The 17,665-nt window shown below is 44.7% G+C and overlaps 1 protein-coding gene and 1 long non-coding RNA gene across 4 annotated transcripts in view; one reads left to right on the top strand and one right to left on the bottom strand.

Moving 5' to 3' along the window:
• Positions 1-1,227: 1,227 nt before the first annotated feature.
• LOC127033786 (uncharacterized) lies at positions 1,228-14,608 on the bottom strand. The gene is made up of 3 exons (XR_007769214.1): positions 14,361-14,608; positions 6,674-6,838; positions 1,228-4,482 (listed from the first exon to the last, which is right to left on the bottom strand). It is a non-coding gene; the product is annotated as an uncharacterized LOC127033786 (long non-coding RNA).
• A 117-nt stretch (positions 14,609-14,725) lies between these two features.
• TBCEL (tubulin folding cofactor E like) overlaps positions 14,726-17,665 on the top strand; it is a 31,902-nt gene continuing 28,962 nt past the window's right edge. The window contains exons 1-2 of one of the 3 annotated variants that reach the window (XM_050921960.1): positions 14,747-14,804; positions 15,506-15,615. The gene's annotated coding sequence lies outside the window, so the exon portion shown is untranslated. Of the gene's footprint in view, positions 14,805-15,505; positions 15,616-17,665 lie in introns of all 3 variants that reach the window. The other 2 variants (XM_050921962.1, XM_050921961.1) reach the window with 2 other exon arrangements.

The raw sequence follows: 17,665 nt of genomic DNA, 5'->3' as shown, positions 1-17,665 counted from the left end.
AAAATAAACCAGCGCAGTTTGCTCTTGATTTGTCTTCACTTTTATCTATTTTTTGTCAGCTTCCCTTTCCCAGGCTGTATTTTCTATCAGAGTCTGTATATGGTGTGTGGGGGGGGTTTCTTCCGTTGTTTGAGCACATTGTTTACAATAAAAAATACAAATAAACCTTGAAATAGTAGTGGATGGATAAAAGCTGCTTTGGTTTGAAGGCCTTGGCTGGTGTCTTTCAGACCACACACACAGGAGGGGCTTACATGGTGTGCTCACAAAATGTGGATGGGACCCTTGTGCTCATCTAGGCTGCCCTAGGCCAGAGGGCATTGCGCTGCCCCCAAAAGAATTCTGAGCCCATATCTTATAGAAAACCTTCCCACCTTGAATTAAAAGTGGGGAATCCGCGACAAACCTTGGTAAATTGTTCCAATGCTCCCGTTACATGGTTAAAAATTTACACTTTATTTCCCGTCTGAATTTGTCGAGCTGCAACTCCCAGCTGCGGCTGCACCACTGCCAAATTAAAGAGGTTAAAAATAACCTCTCTATGCCTCCTTGCTATTCCCCTGTTTATGCAGCCCTTGCTTACACAGGTGCACTTTTGGCCACAGGCTCACACTGGGAATGCATGTTTAGCTGATTATCCACCATGCCCCTTGCCAAATCTTTTTCATAGACACTGCTTTCCAGGATAGCATTCCCCAGCCTGTAAGTATGGCCTATGTACAAGTACACAAACAGAGCAGGAACACACACTCGAACTGGAGTGGGACACTGCCCCCCTCCCCCTTTTGTTCTCACCCTGGAAACCATTCTGATGGCCTCTTTCATTTGGCCAATCCCACTCAGATGTTAATGAAGGTCAAGATTTGGAGTGGTTTGCCATCCAAATTGCACTTTCCCAGCATAACCATTGCTTGAGAAAATGAGCGTAATTCTAGTAAGATAGCTCTGTGGCGTCCACTGGGAGGCGACGATTAGATCAATTAAAATACAGTACTTGGCTTTAATCCCTTTTAATTGTTTCACCAGAGCCCCCCTGCCTCCCTCTTCCATTACAAGAGATTCGCTGCAGAACCCAGGAGGCATGGACACTGAGTGTTTCTATTACCTAAATTCCCTTGGTTCCCTTCCTCCCCTGTTAATATGAAAACACACATCCGCCAGATTGGCCAGTCTTATCGGTTAGGAGAAGCTCTCGTATGAAAAGAACAAAAACTCTGGGGATTCTTTTCTGATGAAAGTTTTATTCGTTTTGCATTCCAGACAGTTTAATTTTTCACTCAGCACTTCCCCCTGAAGTCCAGCCTGTAACTAACTGTGGGCGCTGGGAAGGTGTTGATGCGGCCCTAAGGCCTTTGCAAGACTAGCAGAGGGGTTGTTTACTGAACTTGGCAGCATCAATAAAACACAAGAGGCACATCTTGAGGCTTGCAAGCCAGCAGGGCTCTGGCAAGCTGAAAATGACAAAAGGGGAGTTGATGATCTCTTTTTAGTTCAGTTCTTCTGACTGGATAATAGTGAAGATGACTGTTTAACCATTTCAGAACCAAAAATGTTCCTTGATGGTGATGTCATAGGATTGGGTTGCCCTTTAAGGGTCAGCCCTTCTGCCAATCATTAATCAGTTGCCTCCCTCCAGGTGAAAGAAAGATCTGACAGGAAGTTAACTCAGGGATGAGAGTTATAGGGTGGGTCTGGAAAGGGGTTTAATGTAATGCTAGCTAGGTGAAAGACTTGGATGGGGAAAAGTGTAAGCAGCATTAGAAGCTAAAGCCTTCTGAGGTAGATACCTTAGAAGGGGCCATGCAGTAGGACTTGGTATTCTTATTTTGACTGATGTTATATTGAGTTTGTTTGAATAGTAAATAGGGTTTTGGGAAAAGGGAAGGAAAGAGCTTCCTTTCATTGATGTAGCTAGCTGGTGAGTTGGTCTATGGGAGTATGTAAGAAAGGAGAAACAGAGGCAGGATTCAACACTGAGTTTAAGGAAACCTTGTTATATGTTGTCTATAAGAACAGGAAAAATATCTGTTCAAAAAGACAAGCCACAGCTAACTGGACTTAAATCCCTTGGTCACTAACTAATTACCTATAATATCCTACTTCTCCTTCCTACTCCTTTTAACAGGACTTTTGGGCCCCATTGTCAGCAGGTATAAAATGGGCATAGTTTTATTGACTTCAGTGGAAATGTGGTTGTACATTCAAAGGCCTGATTCTAAATTCACAGTGGTGTAAATCAAGAGTAACTCCATAAAAGCAAGTAGAGTTATGCTGACACAATAGTAGCATAAATGAGATCAGAACTGGGCCCTTAAGCTGCAAAAACTCTAAACCAGACTTTAAATAGAGATCTAAAAGAAAAACAGGGGAGAACCAGGATACCTAACAGTCCAGTGCCTTATAAATTCCCTTCCAAAGATGATGCTGCCAAACTGGGAAAAGTGTAAATGCTGGTGGGCATAATTTGTAAATTATTCAACTTTCAGCTTCTCCTTTAGAGCTTGTAAAGGAGAAGACAAATGTGCACAAATGCCTGCTGAGTAGAATATAAAGAACACAAAGTGCCAGAAATCCCATTATGATTTGATGGCCACAAACTGATTGAAAACACACACCTGAAAGCAGCAGTGATGAAGTCAGTAAAAGTAGGCTTCTCTGATACTTGATGCCATGGGGAGAAATTCAGTCTCTTATCAGTTGGATCAGTACAATGGATACAACTCTTGAGAGATTTTTCAGGAAGGAAGGCACTCCATTCCAGCTGAATTAATAGGCCCTTTTACAGCAAATAATATTGCATCTTTGGAATTAAAGTACTTCACAAACTGTAGGCAGGGATCAGCTGAAACCCCATTAATATGCAGCTGCTTCTCAGGTGGAACCTGGCAACCATTTAACAGTGTAAAGTGCAACTTAAAACCAGCTTCCAAAAAGATCTGCTAAAGAGAGACAGATAATCAAAGGGAAGGAAGCTAACTTTATTAGCCCAATATTCTAGTTTCCTCTTCATATTCCAGCACTGTGGTTATCAATAGAGCTGTCAATCCTCTAAGACCCAAAGGTCACTGGCCAGCTTTCAGACAGTCATGTTTGTGATTATATATTTTCTATATACGTTTTCGTACCACATATCAAATACTGAAACATTTGTTTCAAAACAAATATTGTTATCTCTGTGACAAATAACAGCTTGGATTATTAAAACTGGAAAGATTTAATATTTACTTTTTGCACTTTTACTATATTTGGCATTACCTTTTTCACAGTTGGATCAATGAGAATAGGCTAGTTAGTTTCACTTTTGTTTTTGGTTAGTTTTGCTTTCCAGTTCTCATAGACTAGGGTTGCAATGGTTTGCAGTGGAATGTTTGCTTCAAGGTGCCCACTGGAATTTAAAAGTACTACCAATGGAATCATTTCTAACAGGCTTAGGTTTTTGTTAATGAGCTTCTAGCATTCTTAAATAGGCAAATTCTCACCTTCTATAAATCAGTATGGCCTTCAAGGGATTTATGTTGATTTACACCAGCTAGGGATTTGGCCCAAACTGTGTACTACAGATACAAACTGAAGTGCAGCACAGAGATGGTTTAATACACAATATGAGCCAGATCCTCCACTGATGTAAACAGCACAGCTCCATAGACATCAGTCAACCTACACTGATTTATACCAGTTGATGATCTGGCCCTATATCTCTGCAGTTCTGTTTGGCCTCCCCAACAACTCAGGTTGCTTTAGACCCCAAAGAGAGAACACTTCCGGTCTCACATCAGCCCTTCTCTAGGGCCCAGGTAATCTTGATGAGTTTATTCCTTTGACTTTCTCCAGGCTTAGTTCTCGCTGAGCTGAGATTTGATGTAGTTTATTTCTAAGCCTAAAGCAAATGTAAATGAGCGTGAAAAAAAGACTTCTCTTATTCCCAGGTAAGCATTGAGATGACTGATTTGTCTGCCTAAAACCTATTGTTCTTCCAAAGTCTACAGTAAACAGCTCAAGCACATTTGCGAGGGTGTTCATAGGAGATGCTCTGATTATTGCTCGCAAGATTAAACCAGGACTAGATGAACACACAGCATCCAGTTTTATTCCTGCGCCATTTATCAACCATGACAGGCTTAGTCTATAGGCAGCCTAAATGGAGGTCAGAGCATAGCAAGGACCCTGAAATCCAGAGTGACACTGCTAAGTGCCTCTGTACTAAGTGTCCAGTGTCAATACAAATCACTCTGGCATTAAGAGAGTCTGTTTGTTGGTAATTTCAGATGGCACGGAGCTGGGCAGACAAGTGCGTGAATGTAATGCAGACTTCTATACCAAATCATGATCAAAAGTAACAGCTGAGGTTTCTTAGGACTTTGGGAAATTGATCAGCACAGCTATAGCAGAATAGCTATCGCACGATAGCTATTCCACTAACATTCCCATGCAGACATGCTATTCTGGAATAATTACTCTGCTGGATTCTCTCCTTTCCCAAACCTGTGGAGCGAAAGAGTATGAATTAATACTGACTAAACAAGGAGTAATGGTCTCAAGTTGCAGTGGGGGAGGTTTAGGTTGGATATTAGGAAAAACTTTTTTACTAGGACAGTGGTGAAGCACTGGAATGGGTTACCTGGGGAGGTGGTAGAATCTCCTTCCTCAGAGGTTTTTAAGGTTAGGCCTTGGCTGGGATGATTTAGTTGAGAATTGGTCCTGCTTTGAGCAGTGGGTTGGACTAGATGACCTCCTGAGGTCCCTTCCAACCCCGATATTCTATGATTCTATGAAATCAGATTTAGCTTCCTTATCTATGCTATGTACTTTATCGGTCACCTTCCCTGCCCACCACCACTTTTCCCTTCCATTGCCTGAAGGGACAGGGCAGCAGTGTTTGCTGAAGTAACTGAATGGAGCTCGGGGCCAGGAAACAATATAGAGGCACAGTCTGTGCAGAGACAACCCTAAATCCTAGTGACTCCCCTATGTTCTGTAAATTGCAAATCCCAGTTACTACCAACCCTCACAGGCAGCCCTGGGGCAAGATCCCATCCCTCATTGCAGCCCCTTTGTGCCACTCTGGAGGCAGAAAGGTGCAGGATTGCTCCCTTGGGGAACTTCTGCAGTGCGCCACCTCCTGCAATAACCTCACCCCCCAACAGTGTGGCGGAGGGGACAGGGATGGCATAGGACAGGAAGGGGAGCATCTGGGCCAATCCAGCTATTTTGAACTACAGAACAGCCCACCGGTGGCTGCGGGGAAGCAGCTGTAAATTAATCTAGCTCCAGGAGCTACTCTAATTTAGGCCAGGGACTTAATGCTGGTCCTTGGAACAGCCCAGAATCCCGGAGGTGTGAAATTTATGCACATACTGGGCTGGACTTCCTGTGAGGCACCACTTAGTATCTGGCCTGTTGTCTTTACATCAGATCTGATGTTACCAGTCTATCAGCACTGCACAGGGCCTGTCTGTTGGGAACACCTTTGGGCAACATGAACTAATCGCAATGTTGAAGGGACCCTATCCAAAGATGGAATGCCATAGCATGCCACAATACCTCAGTACTGTGTGCTTGGCCCCTCAGCGTGTCCTTGCTTCTGCATATCGTTATTTTGTTTACAGAGCACAAAGTAACCAGTGGTTAAAGCAGGGGATTGGAACTCCTGCTGACTTAGTGTGGGACTTGGAGCAATTCCCTAGACCTCTCTGCCTCAATTTTCCCATAAGTAAAATGGTGAAGATTATCATTACTATGAAGAAAGAGGATCATGCAGTGGTTAGAGCATTAGCTGGAACTTGGGAGAGTGGGGAATTCAATTTCTTGATCTGTCAATGACTCCCTGTGTGACTGTGAGCAAATCCTTTAGCCTTTCTGTGCCTCAGCTTCCCATCTGTACTATGGGGATAACAGCCCTGCCCTGGGAGGACAAACACATTAAAGACTGGGAGACACTCAGATACTAGGGTGATAGGGACCAGATAAGTACCTTAGATTGATACATGGGAGTGAGCAGAGACATATTGTGAGGCTTAATTCATTTGCATTTGCAAAGGCCTTTGAATGCTTTGGATGAAAGGTGCTGGAGAATTGCCATGTGTTAGCTAATAATAATTGCTTCAACATGAGGAAAGCTGGAATCCTATAAATAGGCTGGCATCTTTCCAGAGGCCAGATCCTGTGCCCAATCTGTATATAAGTCCCTTTCCATGATCAGGGAGAGCTACAGAGCTTGTGATTTTTCCTCCCAGCTCCAAAAGTAGCCATACTCCAGCAAGGCTGGCACAGGAAGGCCCAGCCAGTCCACGCCTGGAGCCCCATCACCTGTTCCCCTCTAGCTAAGTCCATAGATGCTTTGGGTTAGGATTTAGAAAGCTGACACTTTCCCGTGCCACTTGTGCTCTTGGCTGTCAGACCCCATGACGTGAGGAGCAGCTGACAGTGGATTCTTTCTTAGCTGCTGCTCCTCCTTGTATTCCATTCTGGGCAGAGAATGAGCTAGAATCAGGTCTCCGCAAACTATGCAGAGGACAGATAGTGCTGGCTCCTCTTTGGAGAATTACAGACAAACCCCCAGCTTACCAAAAGAGTTATTGACCCCTTAGAACGGTCTAAGTGGGCTACACCAGGGACTTTTCTCAGGTTGGTGAGGACTCTTAGCATAATCTGTGCCCATGCTTGCCTTTCATACCTGCTGAGTTTCACAGGTGCGTTGTTCTGGAAGCAGGAATCCAGAGTTGCTCAGCTGATTTGCACGCTAATGGTCACGGTGCCCTCTCAGGTATTTCTTAGTGCTGCTGGTGTCTGAGCTGAATAGAAGGTCTGCTGTTGCTTGTGGGTGCAGAGAGCTTTTTTCCTATAAAGGATACAAGGAAGGCATTTCTCAGTCGTGGCCTCAGCGCTGTTCTGAGTGGGGATACACTGTAATGCTAATATACCAGGCAGCTCACTTGGTTGGGCACACACACTAAGTGATCGTGGCATTCATATTAACACCTTTTGGTTCCCTGCATTCACTGCCATGTCTAATAACACAACTCTGCACTCAGACTGCACTTTACAAGTGAAATCCTGGCCCCGTTGAAGTCAATAGGAGTTTTGCCAATGACTTTATTGGAGCCAGGATTTCACCCTGTATGTTCAAAATGCTGTACAGATGTTATCTCAGTAATCCTAGGTAAGTATCATTAGCCCCTTTTTACACAGTAGGCACAGAAGCGTGAAGCGGCTTTCCAATTCTGCGCAGTACATCAGCGGCACAGCTGGGGTTAGAACCCCGAATTCTGCACTCTAACCAGTAGGCTGCAGTGCCTCTGTATCGCTGATTACAGTTTGCTCAGATCGGTTTTGCTGCCAGTTGCATTGGTTTTGCACTGTACAGACATTTCTGCTTTGGAACCTTAGCACTTTGTGCTAGGCACTGTAGAAGCACAATGAGATTCTAATCTGTGACTGGGACTCTGAGGCATTCTGGTAATACAATTAATAATAGTAGCTCAGAACACCTGCTTTTATGTGCTTTAACCTGACAACAGAAATGAGCTGGGACATTCTGAAAGTCCCTTGATCTGTTTGTTATGATTCCTATTTTTATTAAACTGCACCAAAAAAACACCTCACCTGAAGTGTTCTGGGCTCCCTTGTCTATCTTGTAAATACACACAGACAAATTAACGGACTCATCAATTATACCTGATCAGATCAAATAACCCAGAGACAGCATAAATATAACATACATTCATCAGCTTTCTCCATGCAATCCCTGCCAGAGTCTCATAGCATCACTAGTTACCACCATCACCTATTTGGGGACCTTGGGTTTCCTTCACCTTCTTTTGCAGTATGGGGTGTGGATCACCTGCTGGGATCATCTGGGCATGACTCACTTAATCAACATTCTGCCACTCCATGGGCCTTGGGCATTGGTGGCACCTTGGTCTCTCCTGTTCTCTGCTGGGGCACACAACAATTTAGTCCTCTGAGGACTGAAATGCTTTGGTTTAACAAAAGTCTTGGGGCTCAGTATAAGGGTTTCTGGGTGAAATGTAATGGTCTATGACAGGGGTGGGTAAACTATGGCCCAGGGGCCACATCCAGCCCATCAGACATTTTAATCCAGCCCTTGAGCTCCCACTGGGAGCAGGGTCCAGTGCTTGCCCCGTTCCAGCGCTCCAGTCAGGGAGCGGGGTCAGGGGCTTGCCTGACTCCACACATACCTTGGCTCCGCACAGCTGTTGGAAGAAGCGGGAGGTCCCTGCTTCGGCTCCTGCACGTAGGGGCAGCCAGGGGGTGCCACACGCTGCCCCCGCAGCTCCCATTGGCTGGGAAGCATGGCCAATGGGAGCTGCAAGGGTGGCGCCAGCAGACAGGGCAGCATGTAGAGCTGCCTGGCCACGCCTCCACGTAGGAGCCAGAGAAGGGACATGCCGCTGCTCCTGGGAGCTGCTTGAGGTAAGTGCCACCTGAAGTCTGCACCCTTGACTTCCTCCCATGCCTCAACCTCCTGCCCCAGCCCTGATCCCCCTCCTTCCCTCTGAACCCCCTGCCCCAGCCCTGATCCCCCTCCAAACCCCATGGTCCCAGCCTGGAGCACCCTCCTGCACCCCAAACCCTCATTCCCAGCCTCAACCGAGAGCCCACACACCCAGCCAGAGTCCTCCTCCCCCTGCACCCCAACCCCCTACCCCAGCCCGGAGCCCCCTCCCATGCACTGAACTCCTCATTTCTGGACCCACCACAGAGCCTACACCCCAGCCGGAGCCCACAACCCCTCCCACACCCCAACACCCAATTTCATGAACAGTCATGGCCTGCCGTACAATTTCCATATCCAGATGTAGCCCTTGGGCCAAAATGTTTGTCCACCTGGGTCTATGATATACAGGTGGTCAGATTAGAGGATCTAATTATCCCTTCTGGCCTTAAACTATATAAAACTATGAAATATCAGGTAGCTGATGGCAAGTTAGACCCTGCAGTGTGCCTGGAAACTCAACTGTTTATTCACTGTCTGGGTGACAAGGTGGAGGAGGTAATATATTTTATTGGACCAACTTTGTGTGGCTTGAAAGCTTGTCTCTCTCTCCAACAGAAGTTGGTCCAACAAAGATATCTCACCCACCCTGTGTCTCTAATATCTTGGGACCAACATGGCCATAGCTACACTGGATATTTGCTGGGTAAAATTCATCCGCAGTGCAAATAGACAGCACAAGATTTTTGCACGTTTCAGGGAATTACCTGAAAAGCTCCCCCCTTTAGTTGTTAATGGTTAGCCAGGAAAGCAGGAAAAATCTTAAACAAAACGGTTAAAGCAGCAAAGAATCCTGTGGCACCTTATAGACTAACAGATGTTTTGGAGCATGAGCTTTCGTGGGTGAATACCCACTTCGTCAGATGCATGTACGGTTAAAGTACATTTTGTCCCATGACCATCTCAAGGTGAGTTCAGAAACCAACCAAAAACTAGCAGAAATGTGCTGGTATTTATTGATTCGTTTTTTTATTTTGCAATCTGATTTTGTTAAATCAAAAGTGAATCAAGTGATATCTGCGGGCTAGTGATACTATATTTAAATGATTACAGTCTAGTGATGCCTACTTGAAAAGTAGCATGAGTGCATTAGGCCTGGATAATTTACAGAGACCCACAAAATGATTCATGAAGCTCTTCTGTGAAATCTGAGGTCATAGTGAATTATTACTTTAAATGAATGGGTTAGTTAGAAGCTGCTTTGAGCTGAACGGTTGGGGATAACTGTTGGTGAAGTTGGATTTTAAAGTTATTAGATAAATATCTGAGAGCTGCCACTGCTGTGCATTTATAGCACTGCATTTTGAAAGGCTCAGTACTGCAAGGTGCTCAGAGCCCTCAAAATCTCCATGTATGTCTACACTGCATCTGACAGTGAGCCTCCCAGCCTGGGTCCACAGATCAGTGCTAGCTGGTCTCATGCTAGCATGCTAAAAATAGTTGTGTAGATGGTGCTCTGAACCGCCTCCTCCCAGCCCCGAAGTTATAGAATCCAAGCTCCAGCCTGAGCTGCATCATCAATACTGCTGTTTTTAGTGTGCTAGCAGAAGTCCCACTACCACAAGTCAGTGGTGTTGGGCTGGGAGATTCATTCTCAGATGCAGAACAGACATGGCCACACTCATGTCAATGGAAGTGGAAGGCCTTCAATATCTCTCAGGATCGAGCCCCTCTGCTGGTCTAGAGCTCAAATTTGGATGACATGTCTAACGGGATTTTCACCTTCAACTCCCCTCGTAATCCTCAGCCAAAATAAAAGTTCTTCTCTCAACACTTATTAAAGCTCCAAATTTATTTCTCACTATTAAATCATGAAATTGGCCAAAAATGTTTAAATTAAGTGAAAGGAAGAGAGATTTGTGAGAAAAGTGAAGTCTCTCTGAGGAATTGAAGAATAATCCCAAAGGGTAAAGGAAGATGTGGTTGTCAAACCAATAAGCAAATGGATATAAAAGCTACAAACAAGAAGTAGAGAGCCACAGATGTTTAATTTTTTGCCAAAAATGATGAAACAACACTAAAAATGAATCATTTCAATATTTAGATGACAATTTCGGGGCAGCAGCATCCAGTGGATATTAAACTTGTACTGGCTCTGCCACTGACTCCCTGTGTGACCTTGAGCAACTCGCCTCACCTCTCAGTTTCCCCATCTGTAAATTTGGGATAATGAGACTTACCAACTTATCTAAAATGCATTTGGATCACAGATTTCAAGGTATTAACTATAATTTGTATTGGCTGGTAATGTGGATAAGGCACCCAAATACTACTGAAAATCAATGAGGCTTGGGTGCCTCATTCCCACAGGTCCCAACCATTCTTATTAAGTGAAATTAAATATGGTACAGTAGAGCTGGGCATAAGCCATGGGATATGAATCTTCAGCCAAACTTTCTCTGGGTTTGGGGATGTTTGCATCCAGAGTACTGGTTCATCTTTAAAATGGGTCAGAATAATGAAATAAGGATTAAACTGGTCTTTCACCCAGCATGAATTTATTACTGATGAATGGTGCAGGACTGATGCCCTGTTGAGTGAAGCCTACTTTCCATTCACAGAATAGCTAGATTATAGGTAAGCAGCAGTGCAACTTTCCCCCATATTTTCCCACCAACAGGGTCCTCAACCATTATTAAAGGAAATGTGAAGAGGTGATTTTAATTCCCATCACCTATTTGGTCCTTGAGTTCTCTGCTGAGCCTATCAGCGAAGGGTTGCATTTAGTGCCAGGTGTGGTTTTGTGATGTGGATACCTGTCTACTAGGGACTGGATTGAAACCCACCAAACTCTTTTCACATGGGCCATGAGACAGCCAACAGATAAGCACTTTCAATCACTACCAGGTTGGGCTGATTTCAAACTGGCAGATAGAGGTGAAAGACTATATCCCATTAACAATTCTCCGAGTTATGTAGGACCCATTAAAGTAGACTTGTATTTAGCCCAGGGAATGCATTGGTCATAATCTCACACTCACAGTCTTGACCCAGCAGAGGTCAACAAGGAAATCTATTATGTCCTGTTGAATCTGTAACTCATTTAGAATACAGCAATTTAAATGAATTTAGTATCAAAATGCCATCTGATGGCACAAGTTATGAGCTAAGGTACATTCTTACTCTTTGTGTACTAGTGATTCAATAGCTTAGGTACCCCGTGCAAAAACATGGGGGTTGTTAGAAGAAGACTGCATATTCTGAATGCATCTGGGTTCTTTATCTTACTAAAACAGATGAGGACGTGGGAAGCAAAGCAAACAAAGACAAAGCACTCTTAGGAATGTATAAAAGGAAGCAAATAAGCCATTCAGAGGAATGTAGATAAGTGTTTCTTCTCTGTTAAAGAGAAAACCAGCCCTGTGAAAGCTGTGTGTATATTTTGGAGTGTTGATAGCATGGCTTCTAACACTGCACATTGCCATGGTAACAAATCCACGGCTCTGACTTCATGGATATGACACACACCTAAAGTTCAGGATGACTCTGGGGATACAAGTCAGACCATGTGAAAGCACGGGCTCATACTGTGATAACAACTGTGGTAACTGACCGGACACTGACAGGATAGTAACCTTTTGTAATCCTGAATGAGGATGGGTGACTGGGACCAGGAAATCGATATACTTCTTACCAGCCTTTTTTTATTACAGTTGCAAACCCAATATTTTATTTTAAAAGTCTTCCTGCATGAAGGCCCAGCAACGAGCAGAGGTGGGGAATCAGAGAAAGAGGCTGAACCAAAGGGTGGGAATACGCAGGACCAGTTCTGAACTAGCTTAATGCAGCTCTTAACCTTGTAACAGGTACCTAGATGCTGTGTTGACAGCTACTGTTACAGCACAGTGCTCTGAAAATGGTCAGGCTTTGGGCTCGCTGTGATCTCTGGTGTGGAGTTTCACTGTGGAGGACCAACTGCTGATATTGCTCTGTCCCAAGAGTTTTGCCCTCAGATCAATCACTTATATTATTACTTGTATTATACCAACAGCATGGTACGTGCTTTAAGATAGGTAGGACGACAAAGCTACTATCCCAAAGAGATTACAATAGATCTGATATAATTAGCTGGCCCCTATCACTGCAATATCTGAATGCTGCACATCTTTAATGTATTTGCCCTCACAATGATCATGTAAAGAAGGGAGGTGGTATTATCCCCATTTTAAGACTAGAGAAACAGGCACAATGTGTTCAGTTGTCTTGGTGGGCTATGGATGGGTGCCTATTTGTAACAGTAGTATTGTGCTGGTGATGCTGGAGAGGTGCAGAGCTGCTCATGCCTCATGGAAAGATTTTGACCCATTTAATTTCACCATCCTTGATGTAACTCTGCTGACAAATTTCCTCCACTGATTACTTGTAGCAGAGGTGAAATCCCTCATTTTAGACAGTTTCTATTTCTTATCGTCTAGTATCACTGAGGATGTTTGTGGGAAATCAGGAAGATTTGTTGCCAACAAGTTTATCCAGTGCTGCTGCTTTATTCTCTATGTGTCTTATCATACTCTCTTGTGACATCATGGCCAGTCACATGCAGAGAGGAGCCATGACTGAGGTATTAAGCAGCAAAAACAGACCAACTTGTAAATGATAGCAGGGCTTTCCTGCAAGTCTCTGTAAGTACAGGTCTGTCACAACTTATGCGCATTTAACATGCGTGATTTCAGCTTTACGATGTAGGCCCGGAGTCTGGGGGCGTGGCCTAAAGCGGAAGAGGCGTGGCCTCAAGATTTAAGGTCCTGGGGCACCAGCTGTGGCTGGGAGTCCCAGGGCCTTTAAATCACTCAAGGGGCTCCCAGCTGCAGAGGTGGCTGGTAGCCCCTGGGGCGAACTAAAGGGCCCGAGGCTCCAGCCACCATGGACCTCCAGCCCTTTAAATGCCAGCCCCAGCCCGGCTGCCAAAGCTGCGGGTGGGATTTAAAGGGCTCCTCCGGGCTCCCCACCGCGTCAGGAAGCCCGGTGGAGCCCTTTAAATCCCGCCTACAGTTTTGGCAGCCGGGCTGAGGCCAGCATTTAAAGGGCTCCTCCAGGCTCCCCGCAGTGCTTTAAATGCTGCCCCAGCCCAGCCGCCGGAGCTGCAGGCGGGATTTAAAGGGCTTGGGGATGTAATTCTGAGTATACGTGTTTTTCACTTTACGCGCTAACCGCGGAATGCAACCCCCACGTAAGATAAGACTTTCCTGTATTAGGTGAAAGGTGGGGTGGAAAGGCAGTGCAATATTTAAAATAGGACCTTTATCCAAACTGCCTATGGATTAGGTTTCAGATTTGTGGAACAAAAATCCACCCTTGTAGCTCTTTTTTCCCCTTTTATATAGTCCCTCATTTGTATTTTTTTCTAAATTTGGAATACAATATCAATGAGCTAGCAATAAATTTTTCTCCATAGAATACTTTTTTTCTGTTTCCCTGGGGTAATAGCAGCAGTGTATTGTACAATTATATTTATGGCAGGACACATCTGTATTGCTTACAGATGGGTGTGAGTGCACAATTTGGATCTGGAGCTAAGTGTCCCTCTAGCTTAAGGGGTTCAGATCCCAGACTCTATTTTGGCCCCATCTGTAGCATGTCCACAGAGCTTTTTCAAATAATTTTCCAAAGAAGGAGTGTGATGATGGAAAGCCACAGCCACATGCTACTGTGTCACGGCCTGACAAAGCAACGTGAGTGTGGGATGTCCCCTGCCTGTTGTCACCATGGTGCAGCATGAGGCTGTGATGTCAGTGTGAGGATTAGGGTTACCCAACATTGTATTTCAAAAATAAAGGACTCTTTTCTTAGCACCCCACCTCATCACCATCAATAACAACAGTAATAATGAATGATCAGCAGGACTCACCTACCTGGGCCGGGGGTATGTCTTGCTGGGTTGCAGGGTTGTACAGACATGATACAACACAGCAGGTTGGTGTCTCCCTGTCATTCTGTGATGTCACCTCGTCTGACTGTGATGTCACGAGGTGTGAAGTCACTGCAGCACTGTGACGCTGCCCCATTCACGAGGGGGGTCTGGGCCGGAGGGAGGGGGGACGAGGATGCCCCAAACAGGACTTCCAGGCCAGCGCAGCGCAATGCATGCTGGACTACGCAGACCGGCTCCCGCTAGGCCCCGAAGCCTCACCGTCTCCATGGTAACCTCCCTTTTAGCCCTCCTCCCCACCCGCCCGTTGTTCACGTGACCCGCGCAGCTGGCGCTCACGTGATGTTTGGTTGCCGAGAAGCTGTTTCCGGGTCAGGCCTCAGTGCAGGACGCGGCGGCTGGGCGGGGGAAGAGCGGGGCCGGGTGAGAGATTGGGAAGCCGGGACCTGCGCGTCCCAACCCCCCCGGGGGGCAGGGGTGTGGGGCTGCGGGCCCCATGGCGCTGGGGCTGTGAGTGGCCGAGCCTCAGGGGCCTCCTGGTAGCGGGCGGGGGCTGCTCTGCCCTGCCCAGGGCACTGCGTCCCGGGTGTCCCCTGGGCTCCTGAGAGGTGGGGGAGGGCACTGGCCGCACGGCCCTGCGGGAGAGGGGTCCTCAGGCGGGCTGAGTGCTTGCTGCACCCTGGGTGCTGTGGCCTGATGGGTGGGGAGGGGGAATGCGGAGTGACTCTGGATCCCTGAGCGCTTAGGGTGATTCCTGACACTGGTGAAGGCCGGGGCCCAGGGGGCCTGGGCGGTTTGTGAGAGAAACAGAGGGAAGGCTTTTCGTCGGACCTTCTGTGAAACTAGCCCTTAATGCCTGCTTGCACCTTGAGAGTTCAAATATAAGCCAGTTTCATTTAGATGCATCTTTGATTTTTTTTTTCCCCCGCCCCAAGGCTGGACACCACTAGTCAAGTGCATGAATGTCCTAGATATTGACTTACTTTCACTACATCATGGAGAAGAAAAAGTGATGCATGTGATTAAAAAAAAACGGTATAAGGTTCAGTTAGACTTAGCTGTGTATTAACTTACCGGTTTTGGCTATACCTAATATGTGCTGCTATAATCTGCACTTTTCCCAGCTTAGAACTGGAAATGTGAGACAGGAAGGAACCTCGAAAGGTCATCTAGTCCATTTCCTGCACCCCCATCGCTGAGGCAGGGTTAAGTATATCTGGACCATCCCTGACAGGTGTTTATCTAACCAGTTCATAAAACCCCCAAAAGGATATGAATTCCACCACCTCCCTTGGTAACCTGTTTAAGCAACAAGCTTTTGAACTGTAAGAATAGTTCACCTTAATATCCAACCAACATCTCCCTTACTGAAAACTAAGGTGACTACTTGTTCTAGCCTTGCTGGACACAGAAAAAAATTGATCACCATTCTCTTTTTAATAACCTTCTTTGTATTTGAAAACTCAGCCTTCAGTTAAACTAAACATGCCCATTTCTTTCAACTTTTCCTCACGGATCATGTTTTCTAAACCTCTTATCACTTCTGTTGCTCTATTCTGCACTCTCTCCAATTTGTCCACATCTTCCTTAAAGTGTAGTGCACCAGACTGGACATGGTACTCCAACTGGGTCTCACCAGTGCACCTGTTGTATCTTATATGATATTCTTGTTAATACATCTCAGAATGACATTTGACTTTTTTTTGCACAACAGCATCACACTGTAGACTCTCATTCAATTTGTGATCCAATATAACAACAGATTCTCTTCTGTAGTGCTGCTGCCTAGCCAGTTATTTCCTATGGTATTTTATCTTTGTGCATTTGAGTTTTCCACCTGAAGTGCAGTACTTTGCACTTGTCATTCCTGAATATCATCTTATTGATTTCAGGCCAATTCTCCAGTTTATCAATATAAATTTGAATTTTAATCTTGTCTTTCAAATCCTCCCACCTTCGTGTCATCTGCAAGCTTTATAAACATACTCTCCACTCCTTCATCCAAATTGCTAATGAAAGTATTGAATAGTGCCAGACAGGACAGATCTCTGAAGGGCCCCACTTGATATAACTTGCCACTTTTACAGTGAACTATGATAGCTACTTGACCTTTCAACCATTTATCACCCACCCTTATGGTAATTTCATCTAGACCATATTTCCTAAGCTTACTTCTGAGAATTTCATATGGGACTGCACCAAGAACCTTACTGAGGTCTATATATATATATATATATATATCACTTTTACTGCTTTCCCCCATGCACTAGACTGGTTACACAAGCAAAGAAGGAAATTATATAGGTTTGACATTATTTGTTTTTGACAAATCCAGTTGGCTATTATCATCATCGTGTTTTCATTCTGTACGTTTGAACACCTTGTTTGTTGCTCCCTCCCTCCAAAGATTTCAGTATACTTTCTAACATTTAACTAAAGAAACCTGTGTGCCTTAGATCATTGGAAACGAAAGCATAAAAGTCTGATATACATTTTGCTTCCCTTGAGTTTCTCTTTTTGTATTTCCTTGGCTCGGATGAGTCAGTTTCACTCTGGTTACTAGTCAGTTTCACCTTCTGGTTCTCTTATATTTAGCATATAGTTATTGATTGAGTTCACAACACTTTAAAGCAGGGGTAGGCAACCTATGGCACGCGTGCCAAAGGCAGTACGTGAGCTGATTTTAAGTGGCACTCTCACTGCCTGGGTCCAGGCTCTGCATTTTAATTTCATTTTAAATGAAGCTTCTTAAACATTTTAAAAACCTCGTTTACTTTACGTACAACAATAGTTTAGCTATATATTATAGACTTATAGAAAGAGACCTTCTAAAAACTTTAAAATGTATTACTGACATGCAAAACCTTAAATTAGAGTGAATAAATGAAGTCTCAGCACACTACTTCCAAAAGGTTGCCGATCTCAGCTTTAGAGGAAGGTTTAAATCCAGAAAAACACTTTTCATTGACATTTTAAAAATATCATGGGTACCTTTTCAGAGTAGATTTTGTAGTTATTTCCATTAACTCTTAAAAAAATCTTAATTTTGGATCTAAAACTAGTTGTCCTTTTAGTCAGCTGTGTGAAAATGCTACAGTGCAAATTATCATGTCATGCCACTGTATGTGTGAAACATGCTTTGAAAATACCATACGCTGTCCTTGCATTTTCTGTTAACCCTTTATTATTAACCCTGAATATTTTGCCTTATTGATGCATACTTGCATAGAACAGTAGTGCAGCTTTGGAAAATGCATCTAGAATGATTATGACTAGTGTTAACT

This window comes from Gopherus flavomarginatus, chromosome 13, assembly GCF_025201925.1.
Source record: "Gopherus flavomarginatus isolate rGopFla2 chromosome 13, rGopFla2.mat.asm, whole genome shotgun sequence".
Lineage (NCBI taxonomy): Eukaryota > Metazoa > Chordata > Testudines > Testudinidae > Gopherus > Gopherus flavomarginatus.
Note: the sequence above shows the minus strand (reverse complement) of the source record. Positions and strands in the feature narration are given on the sequence as shown.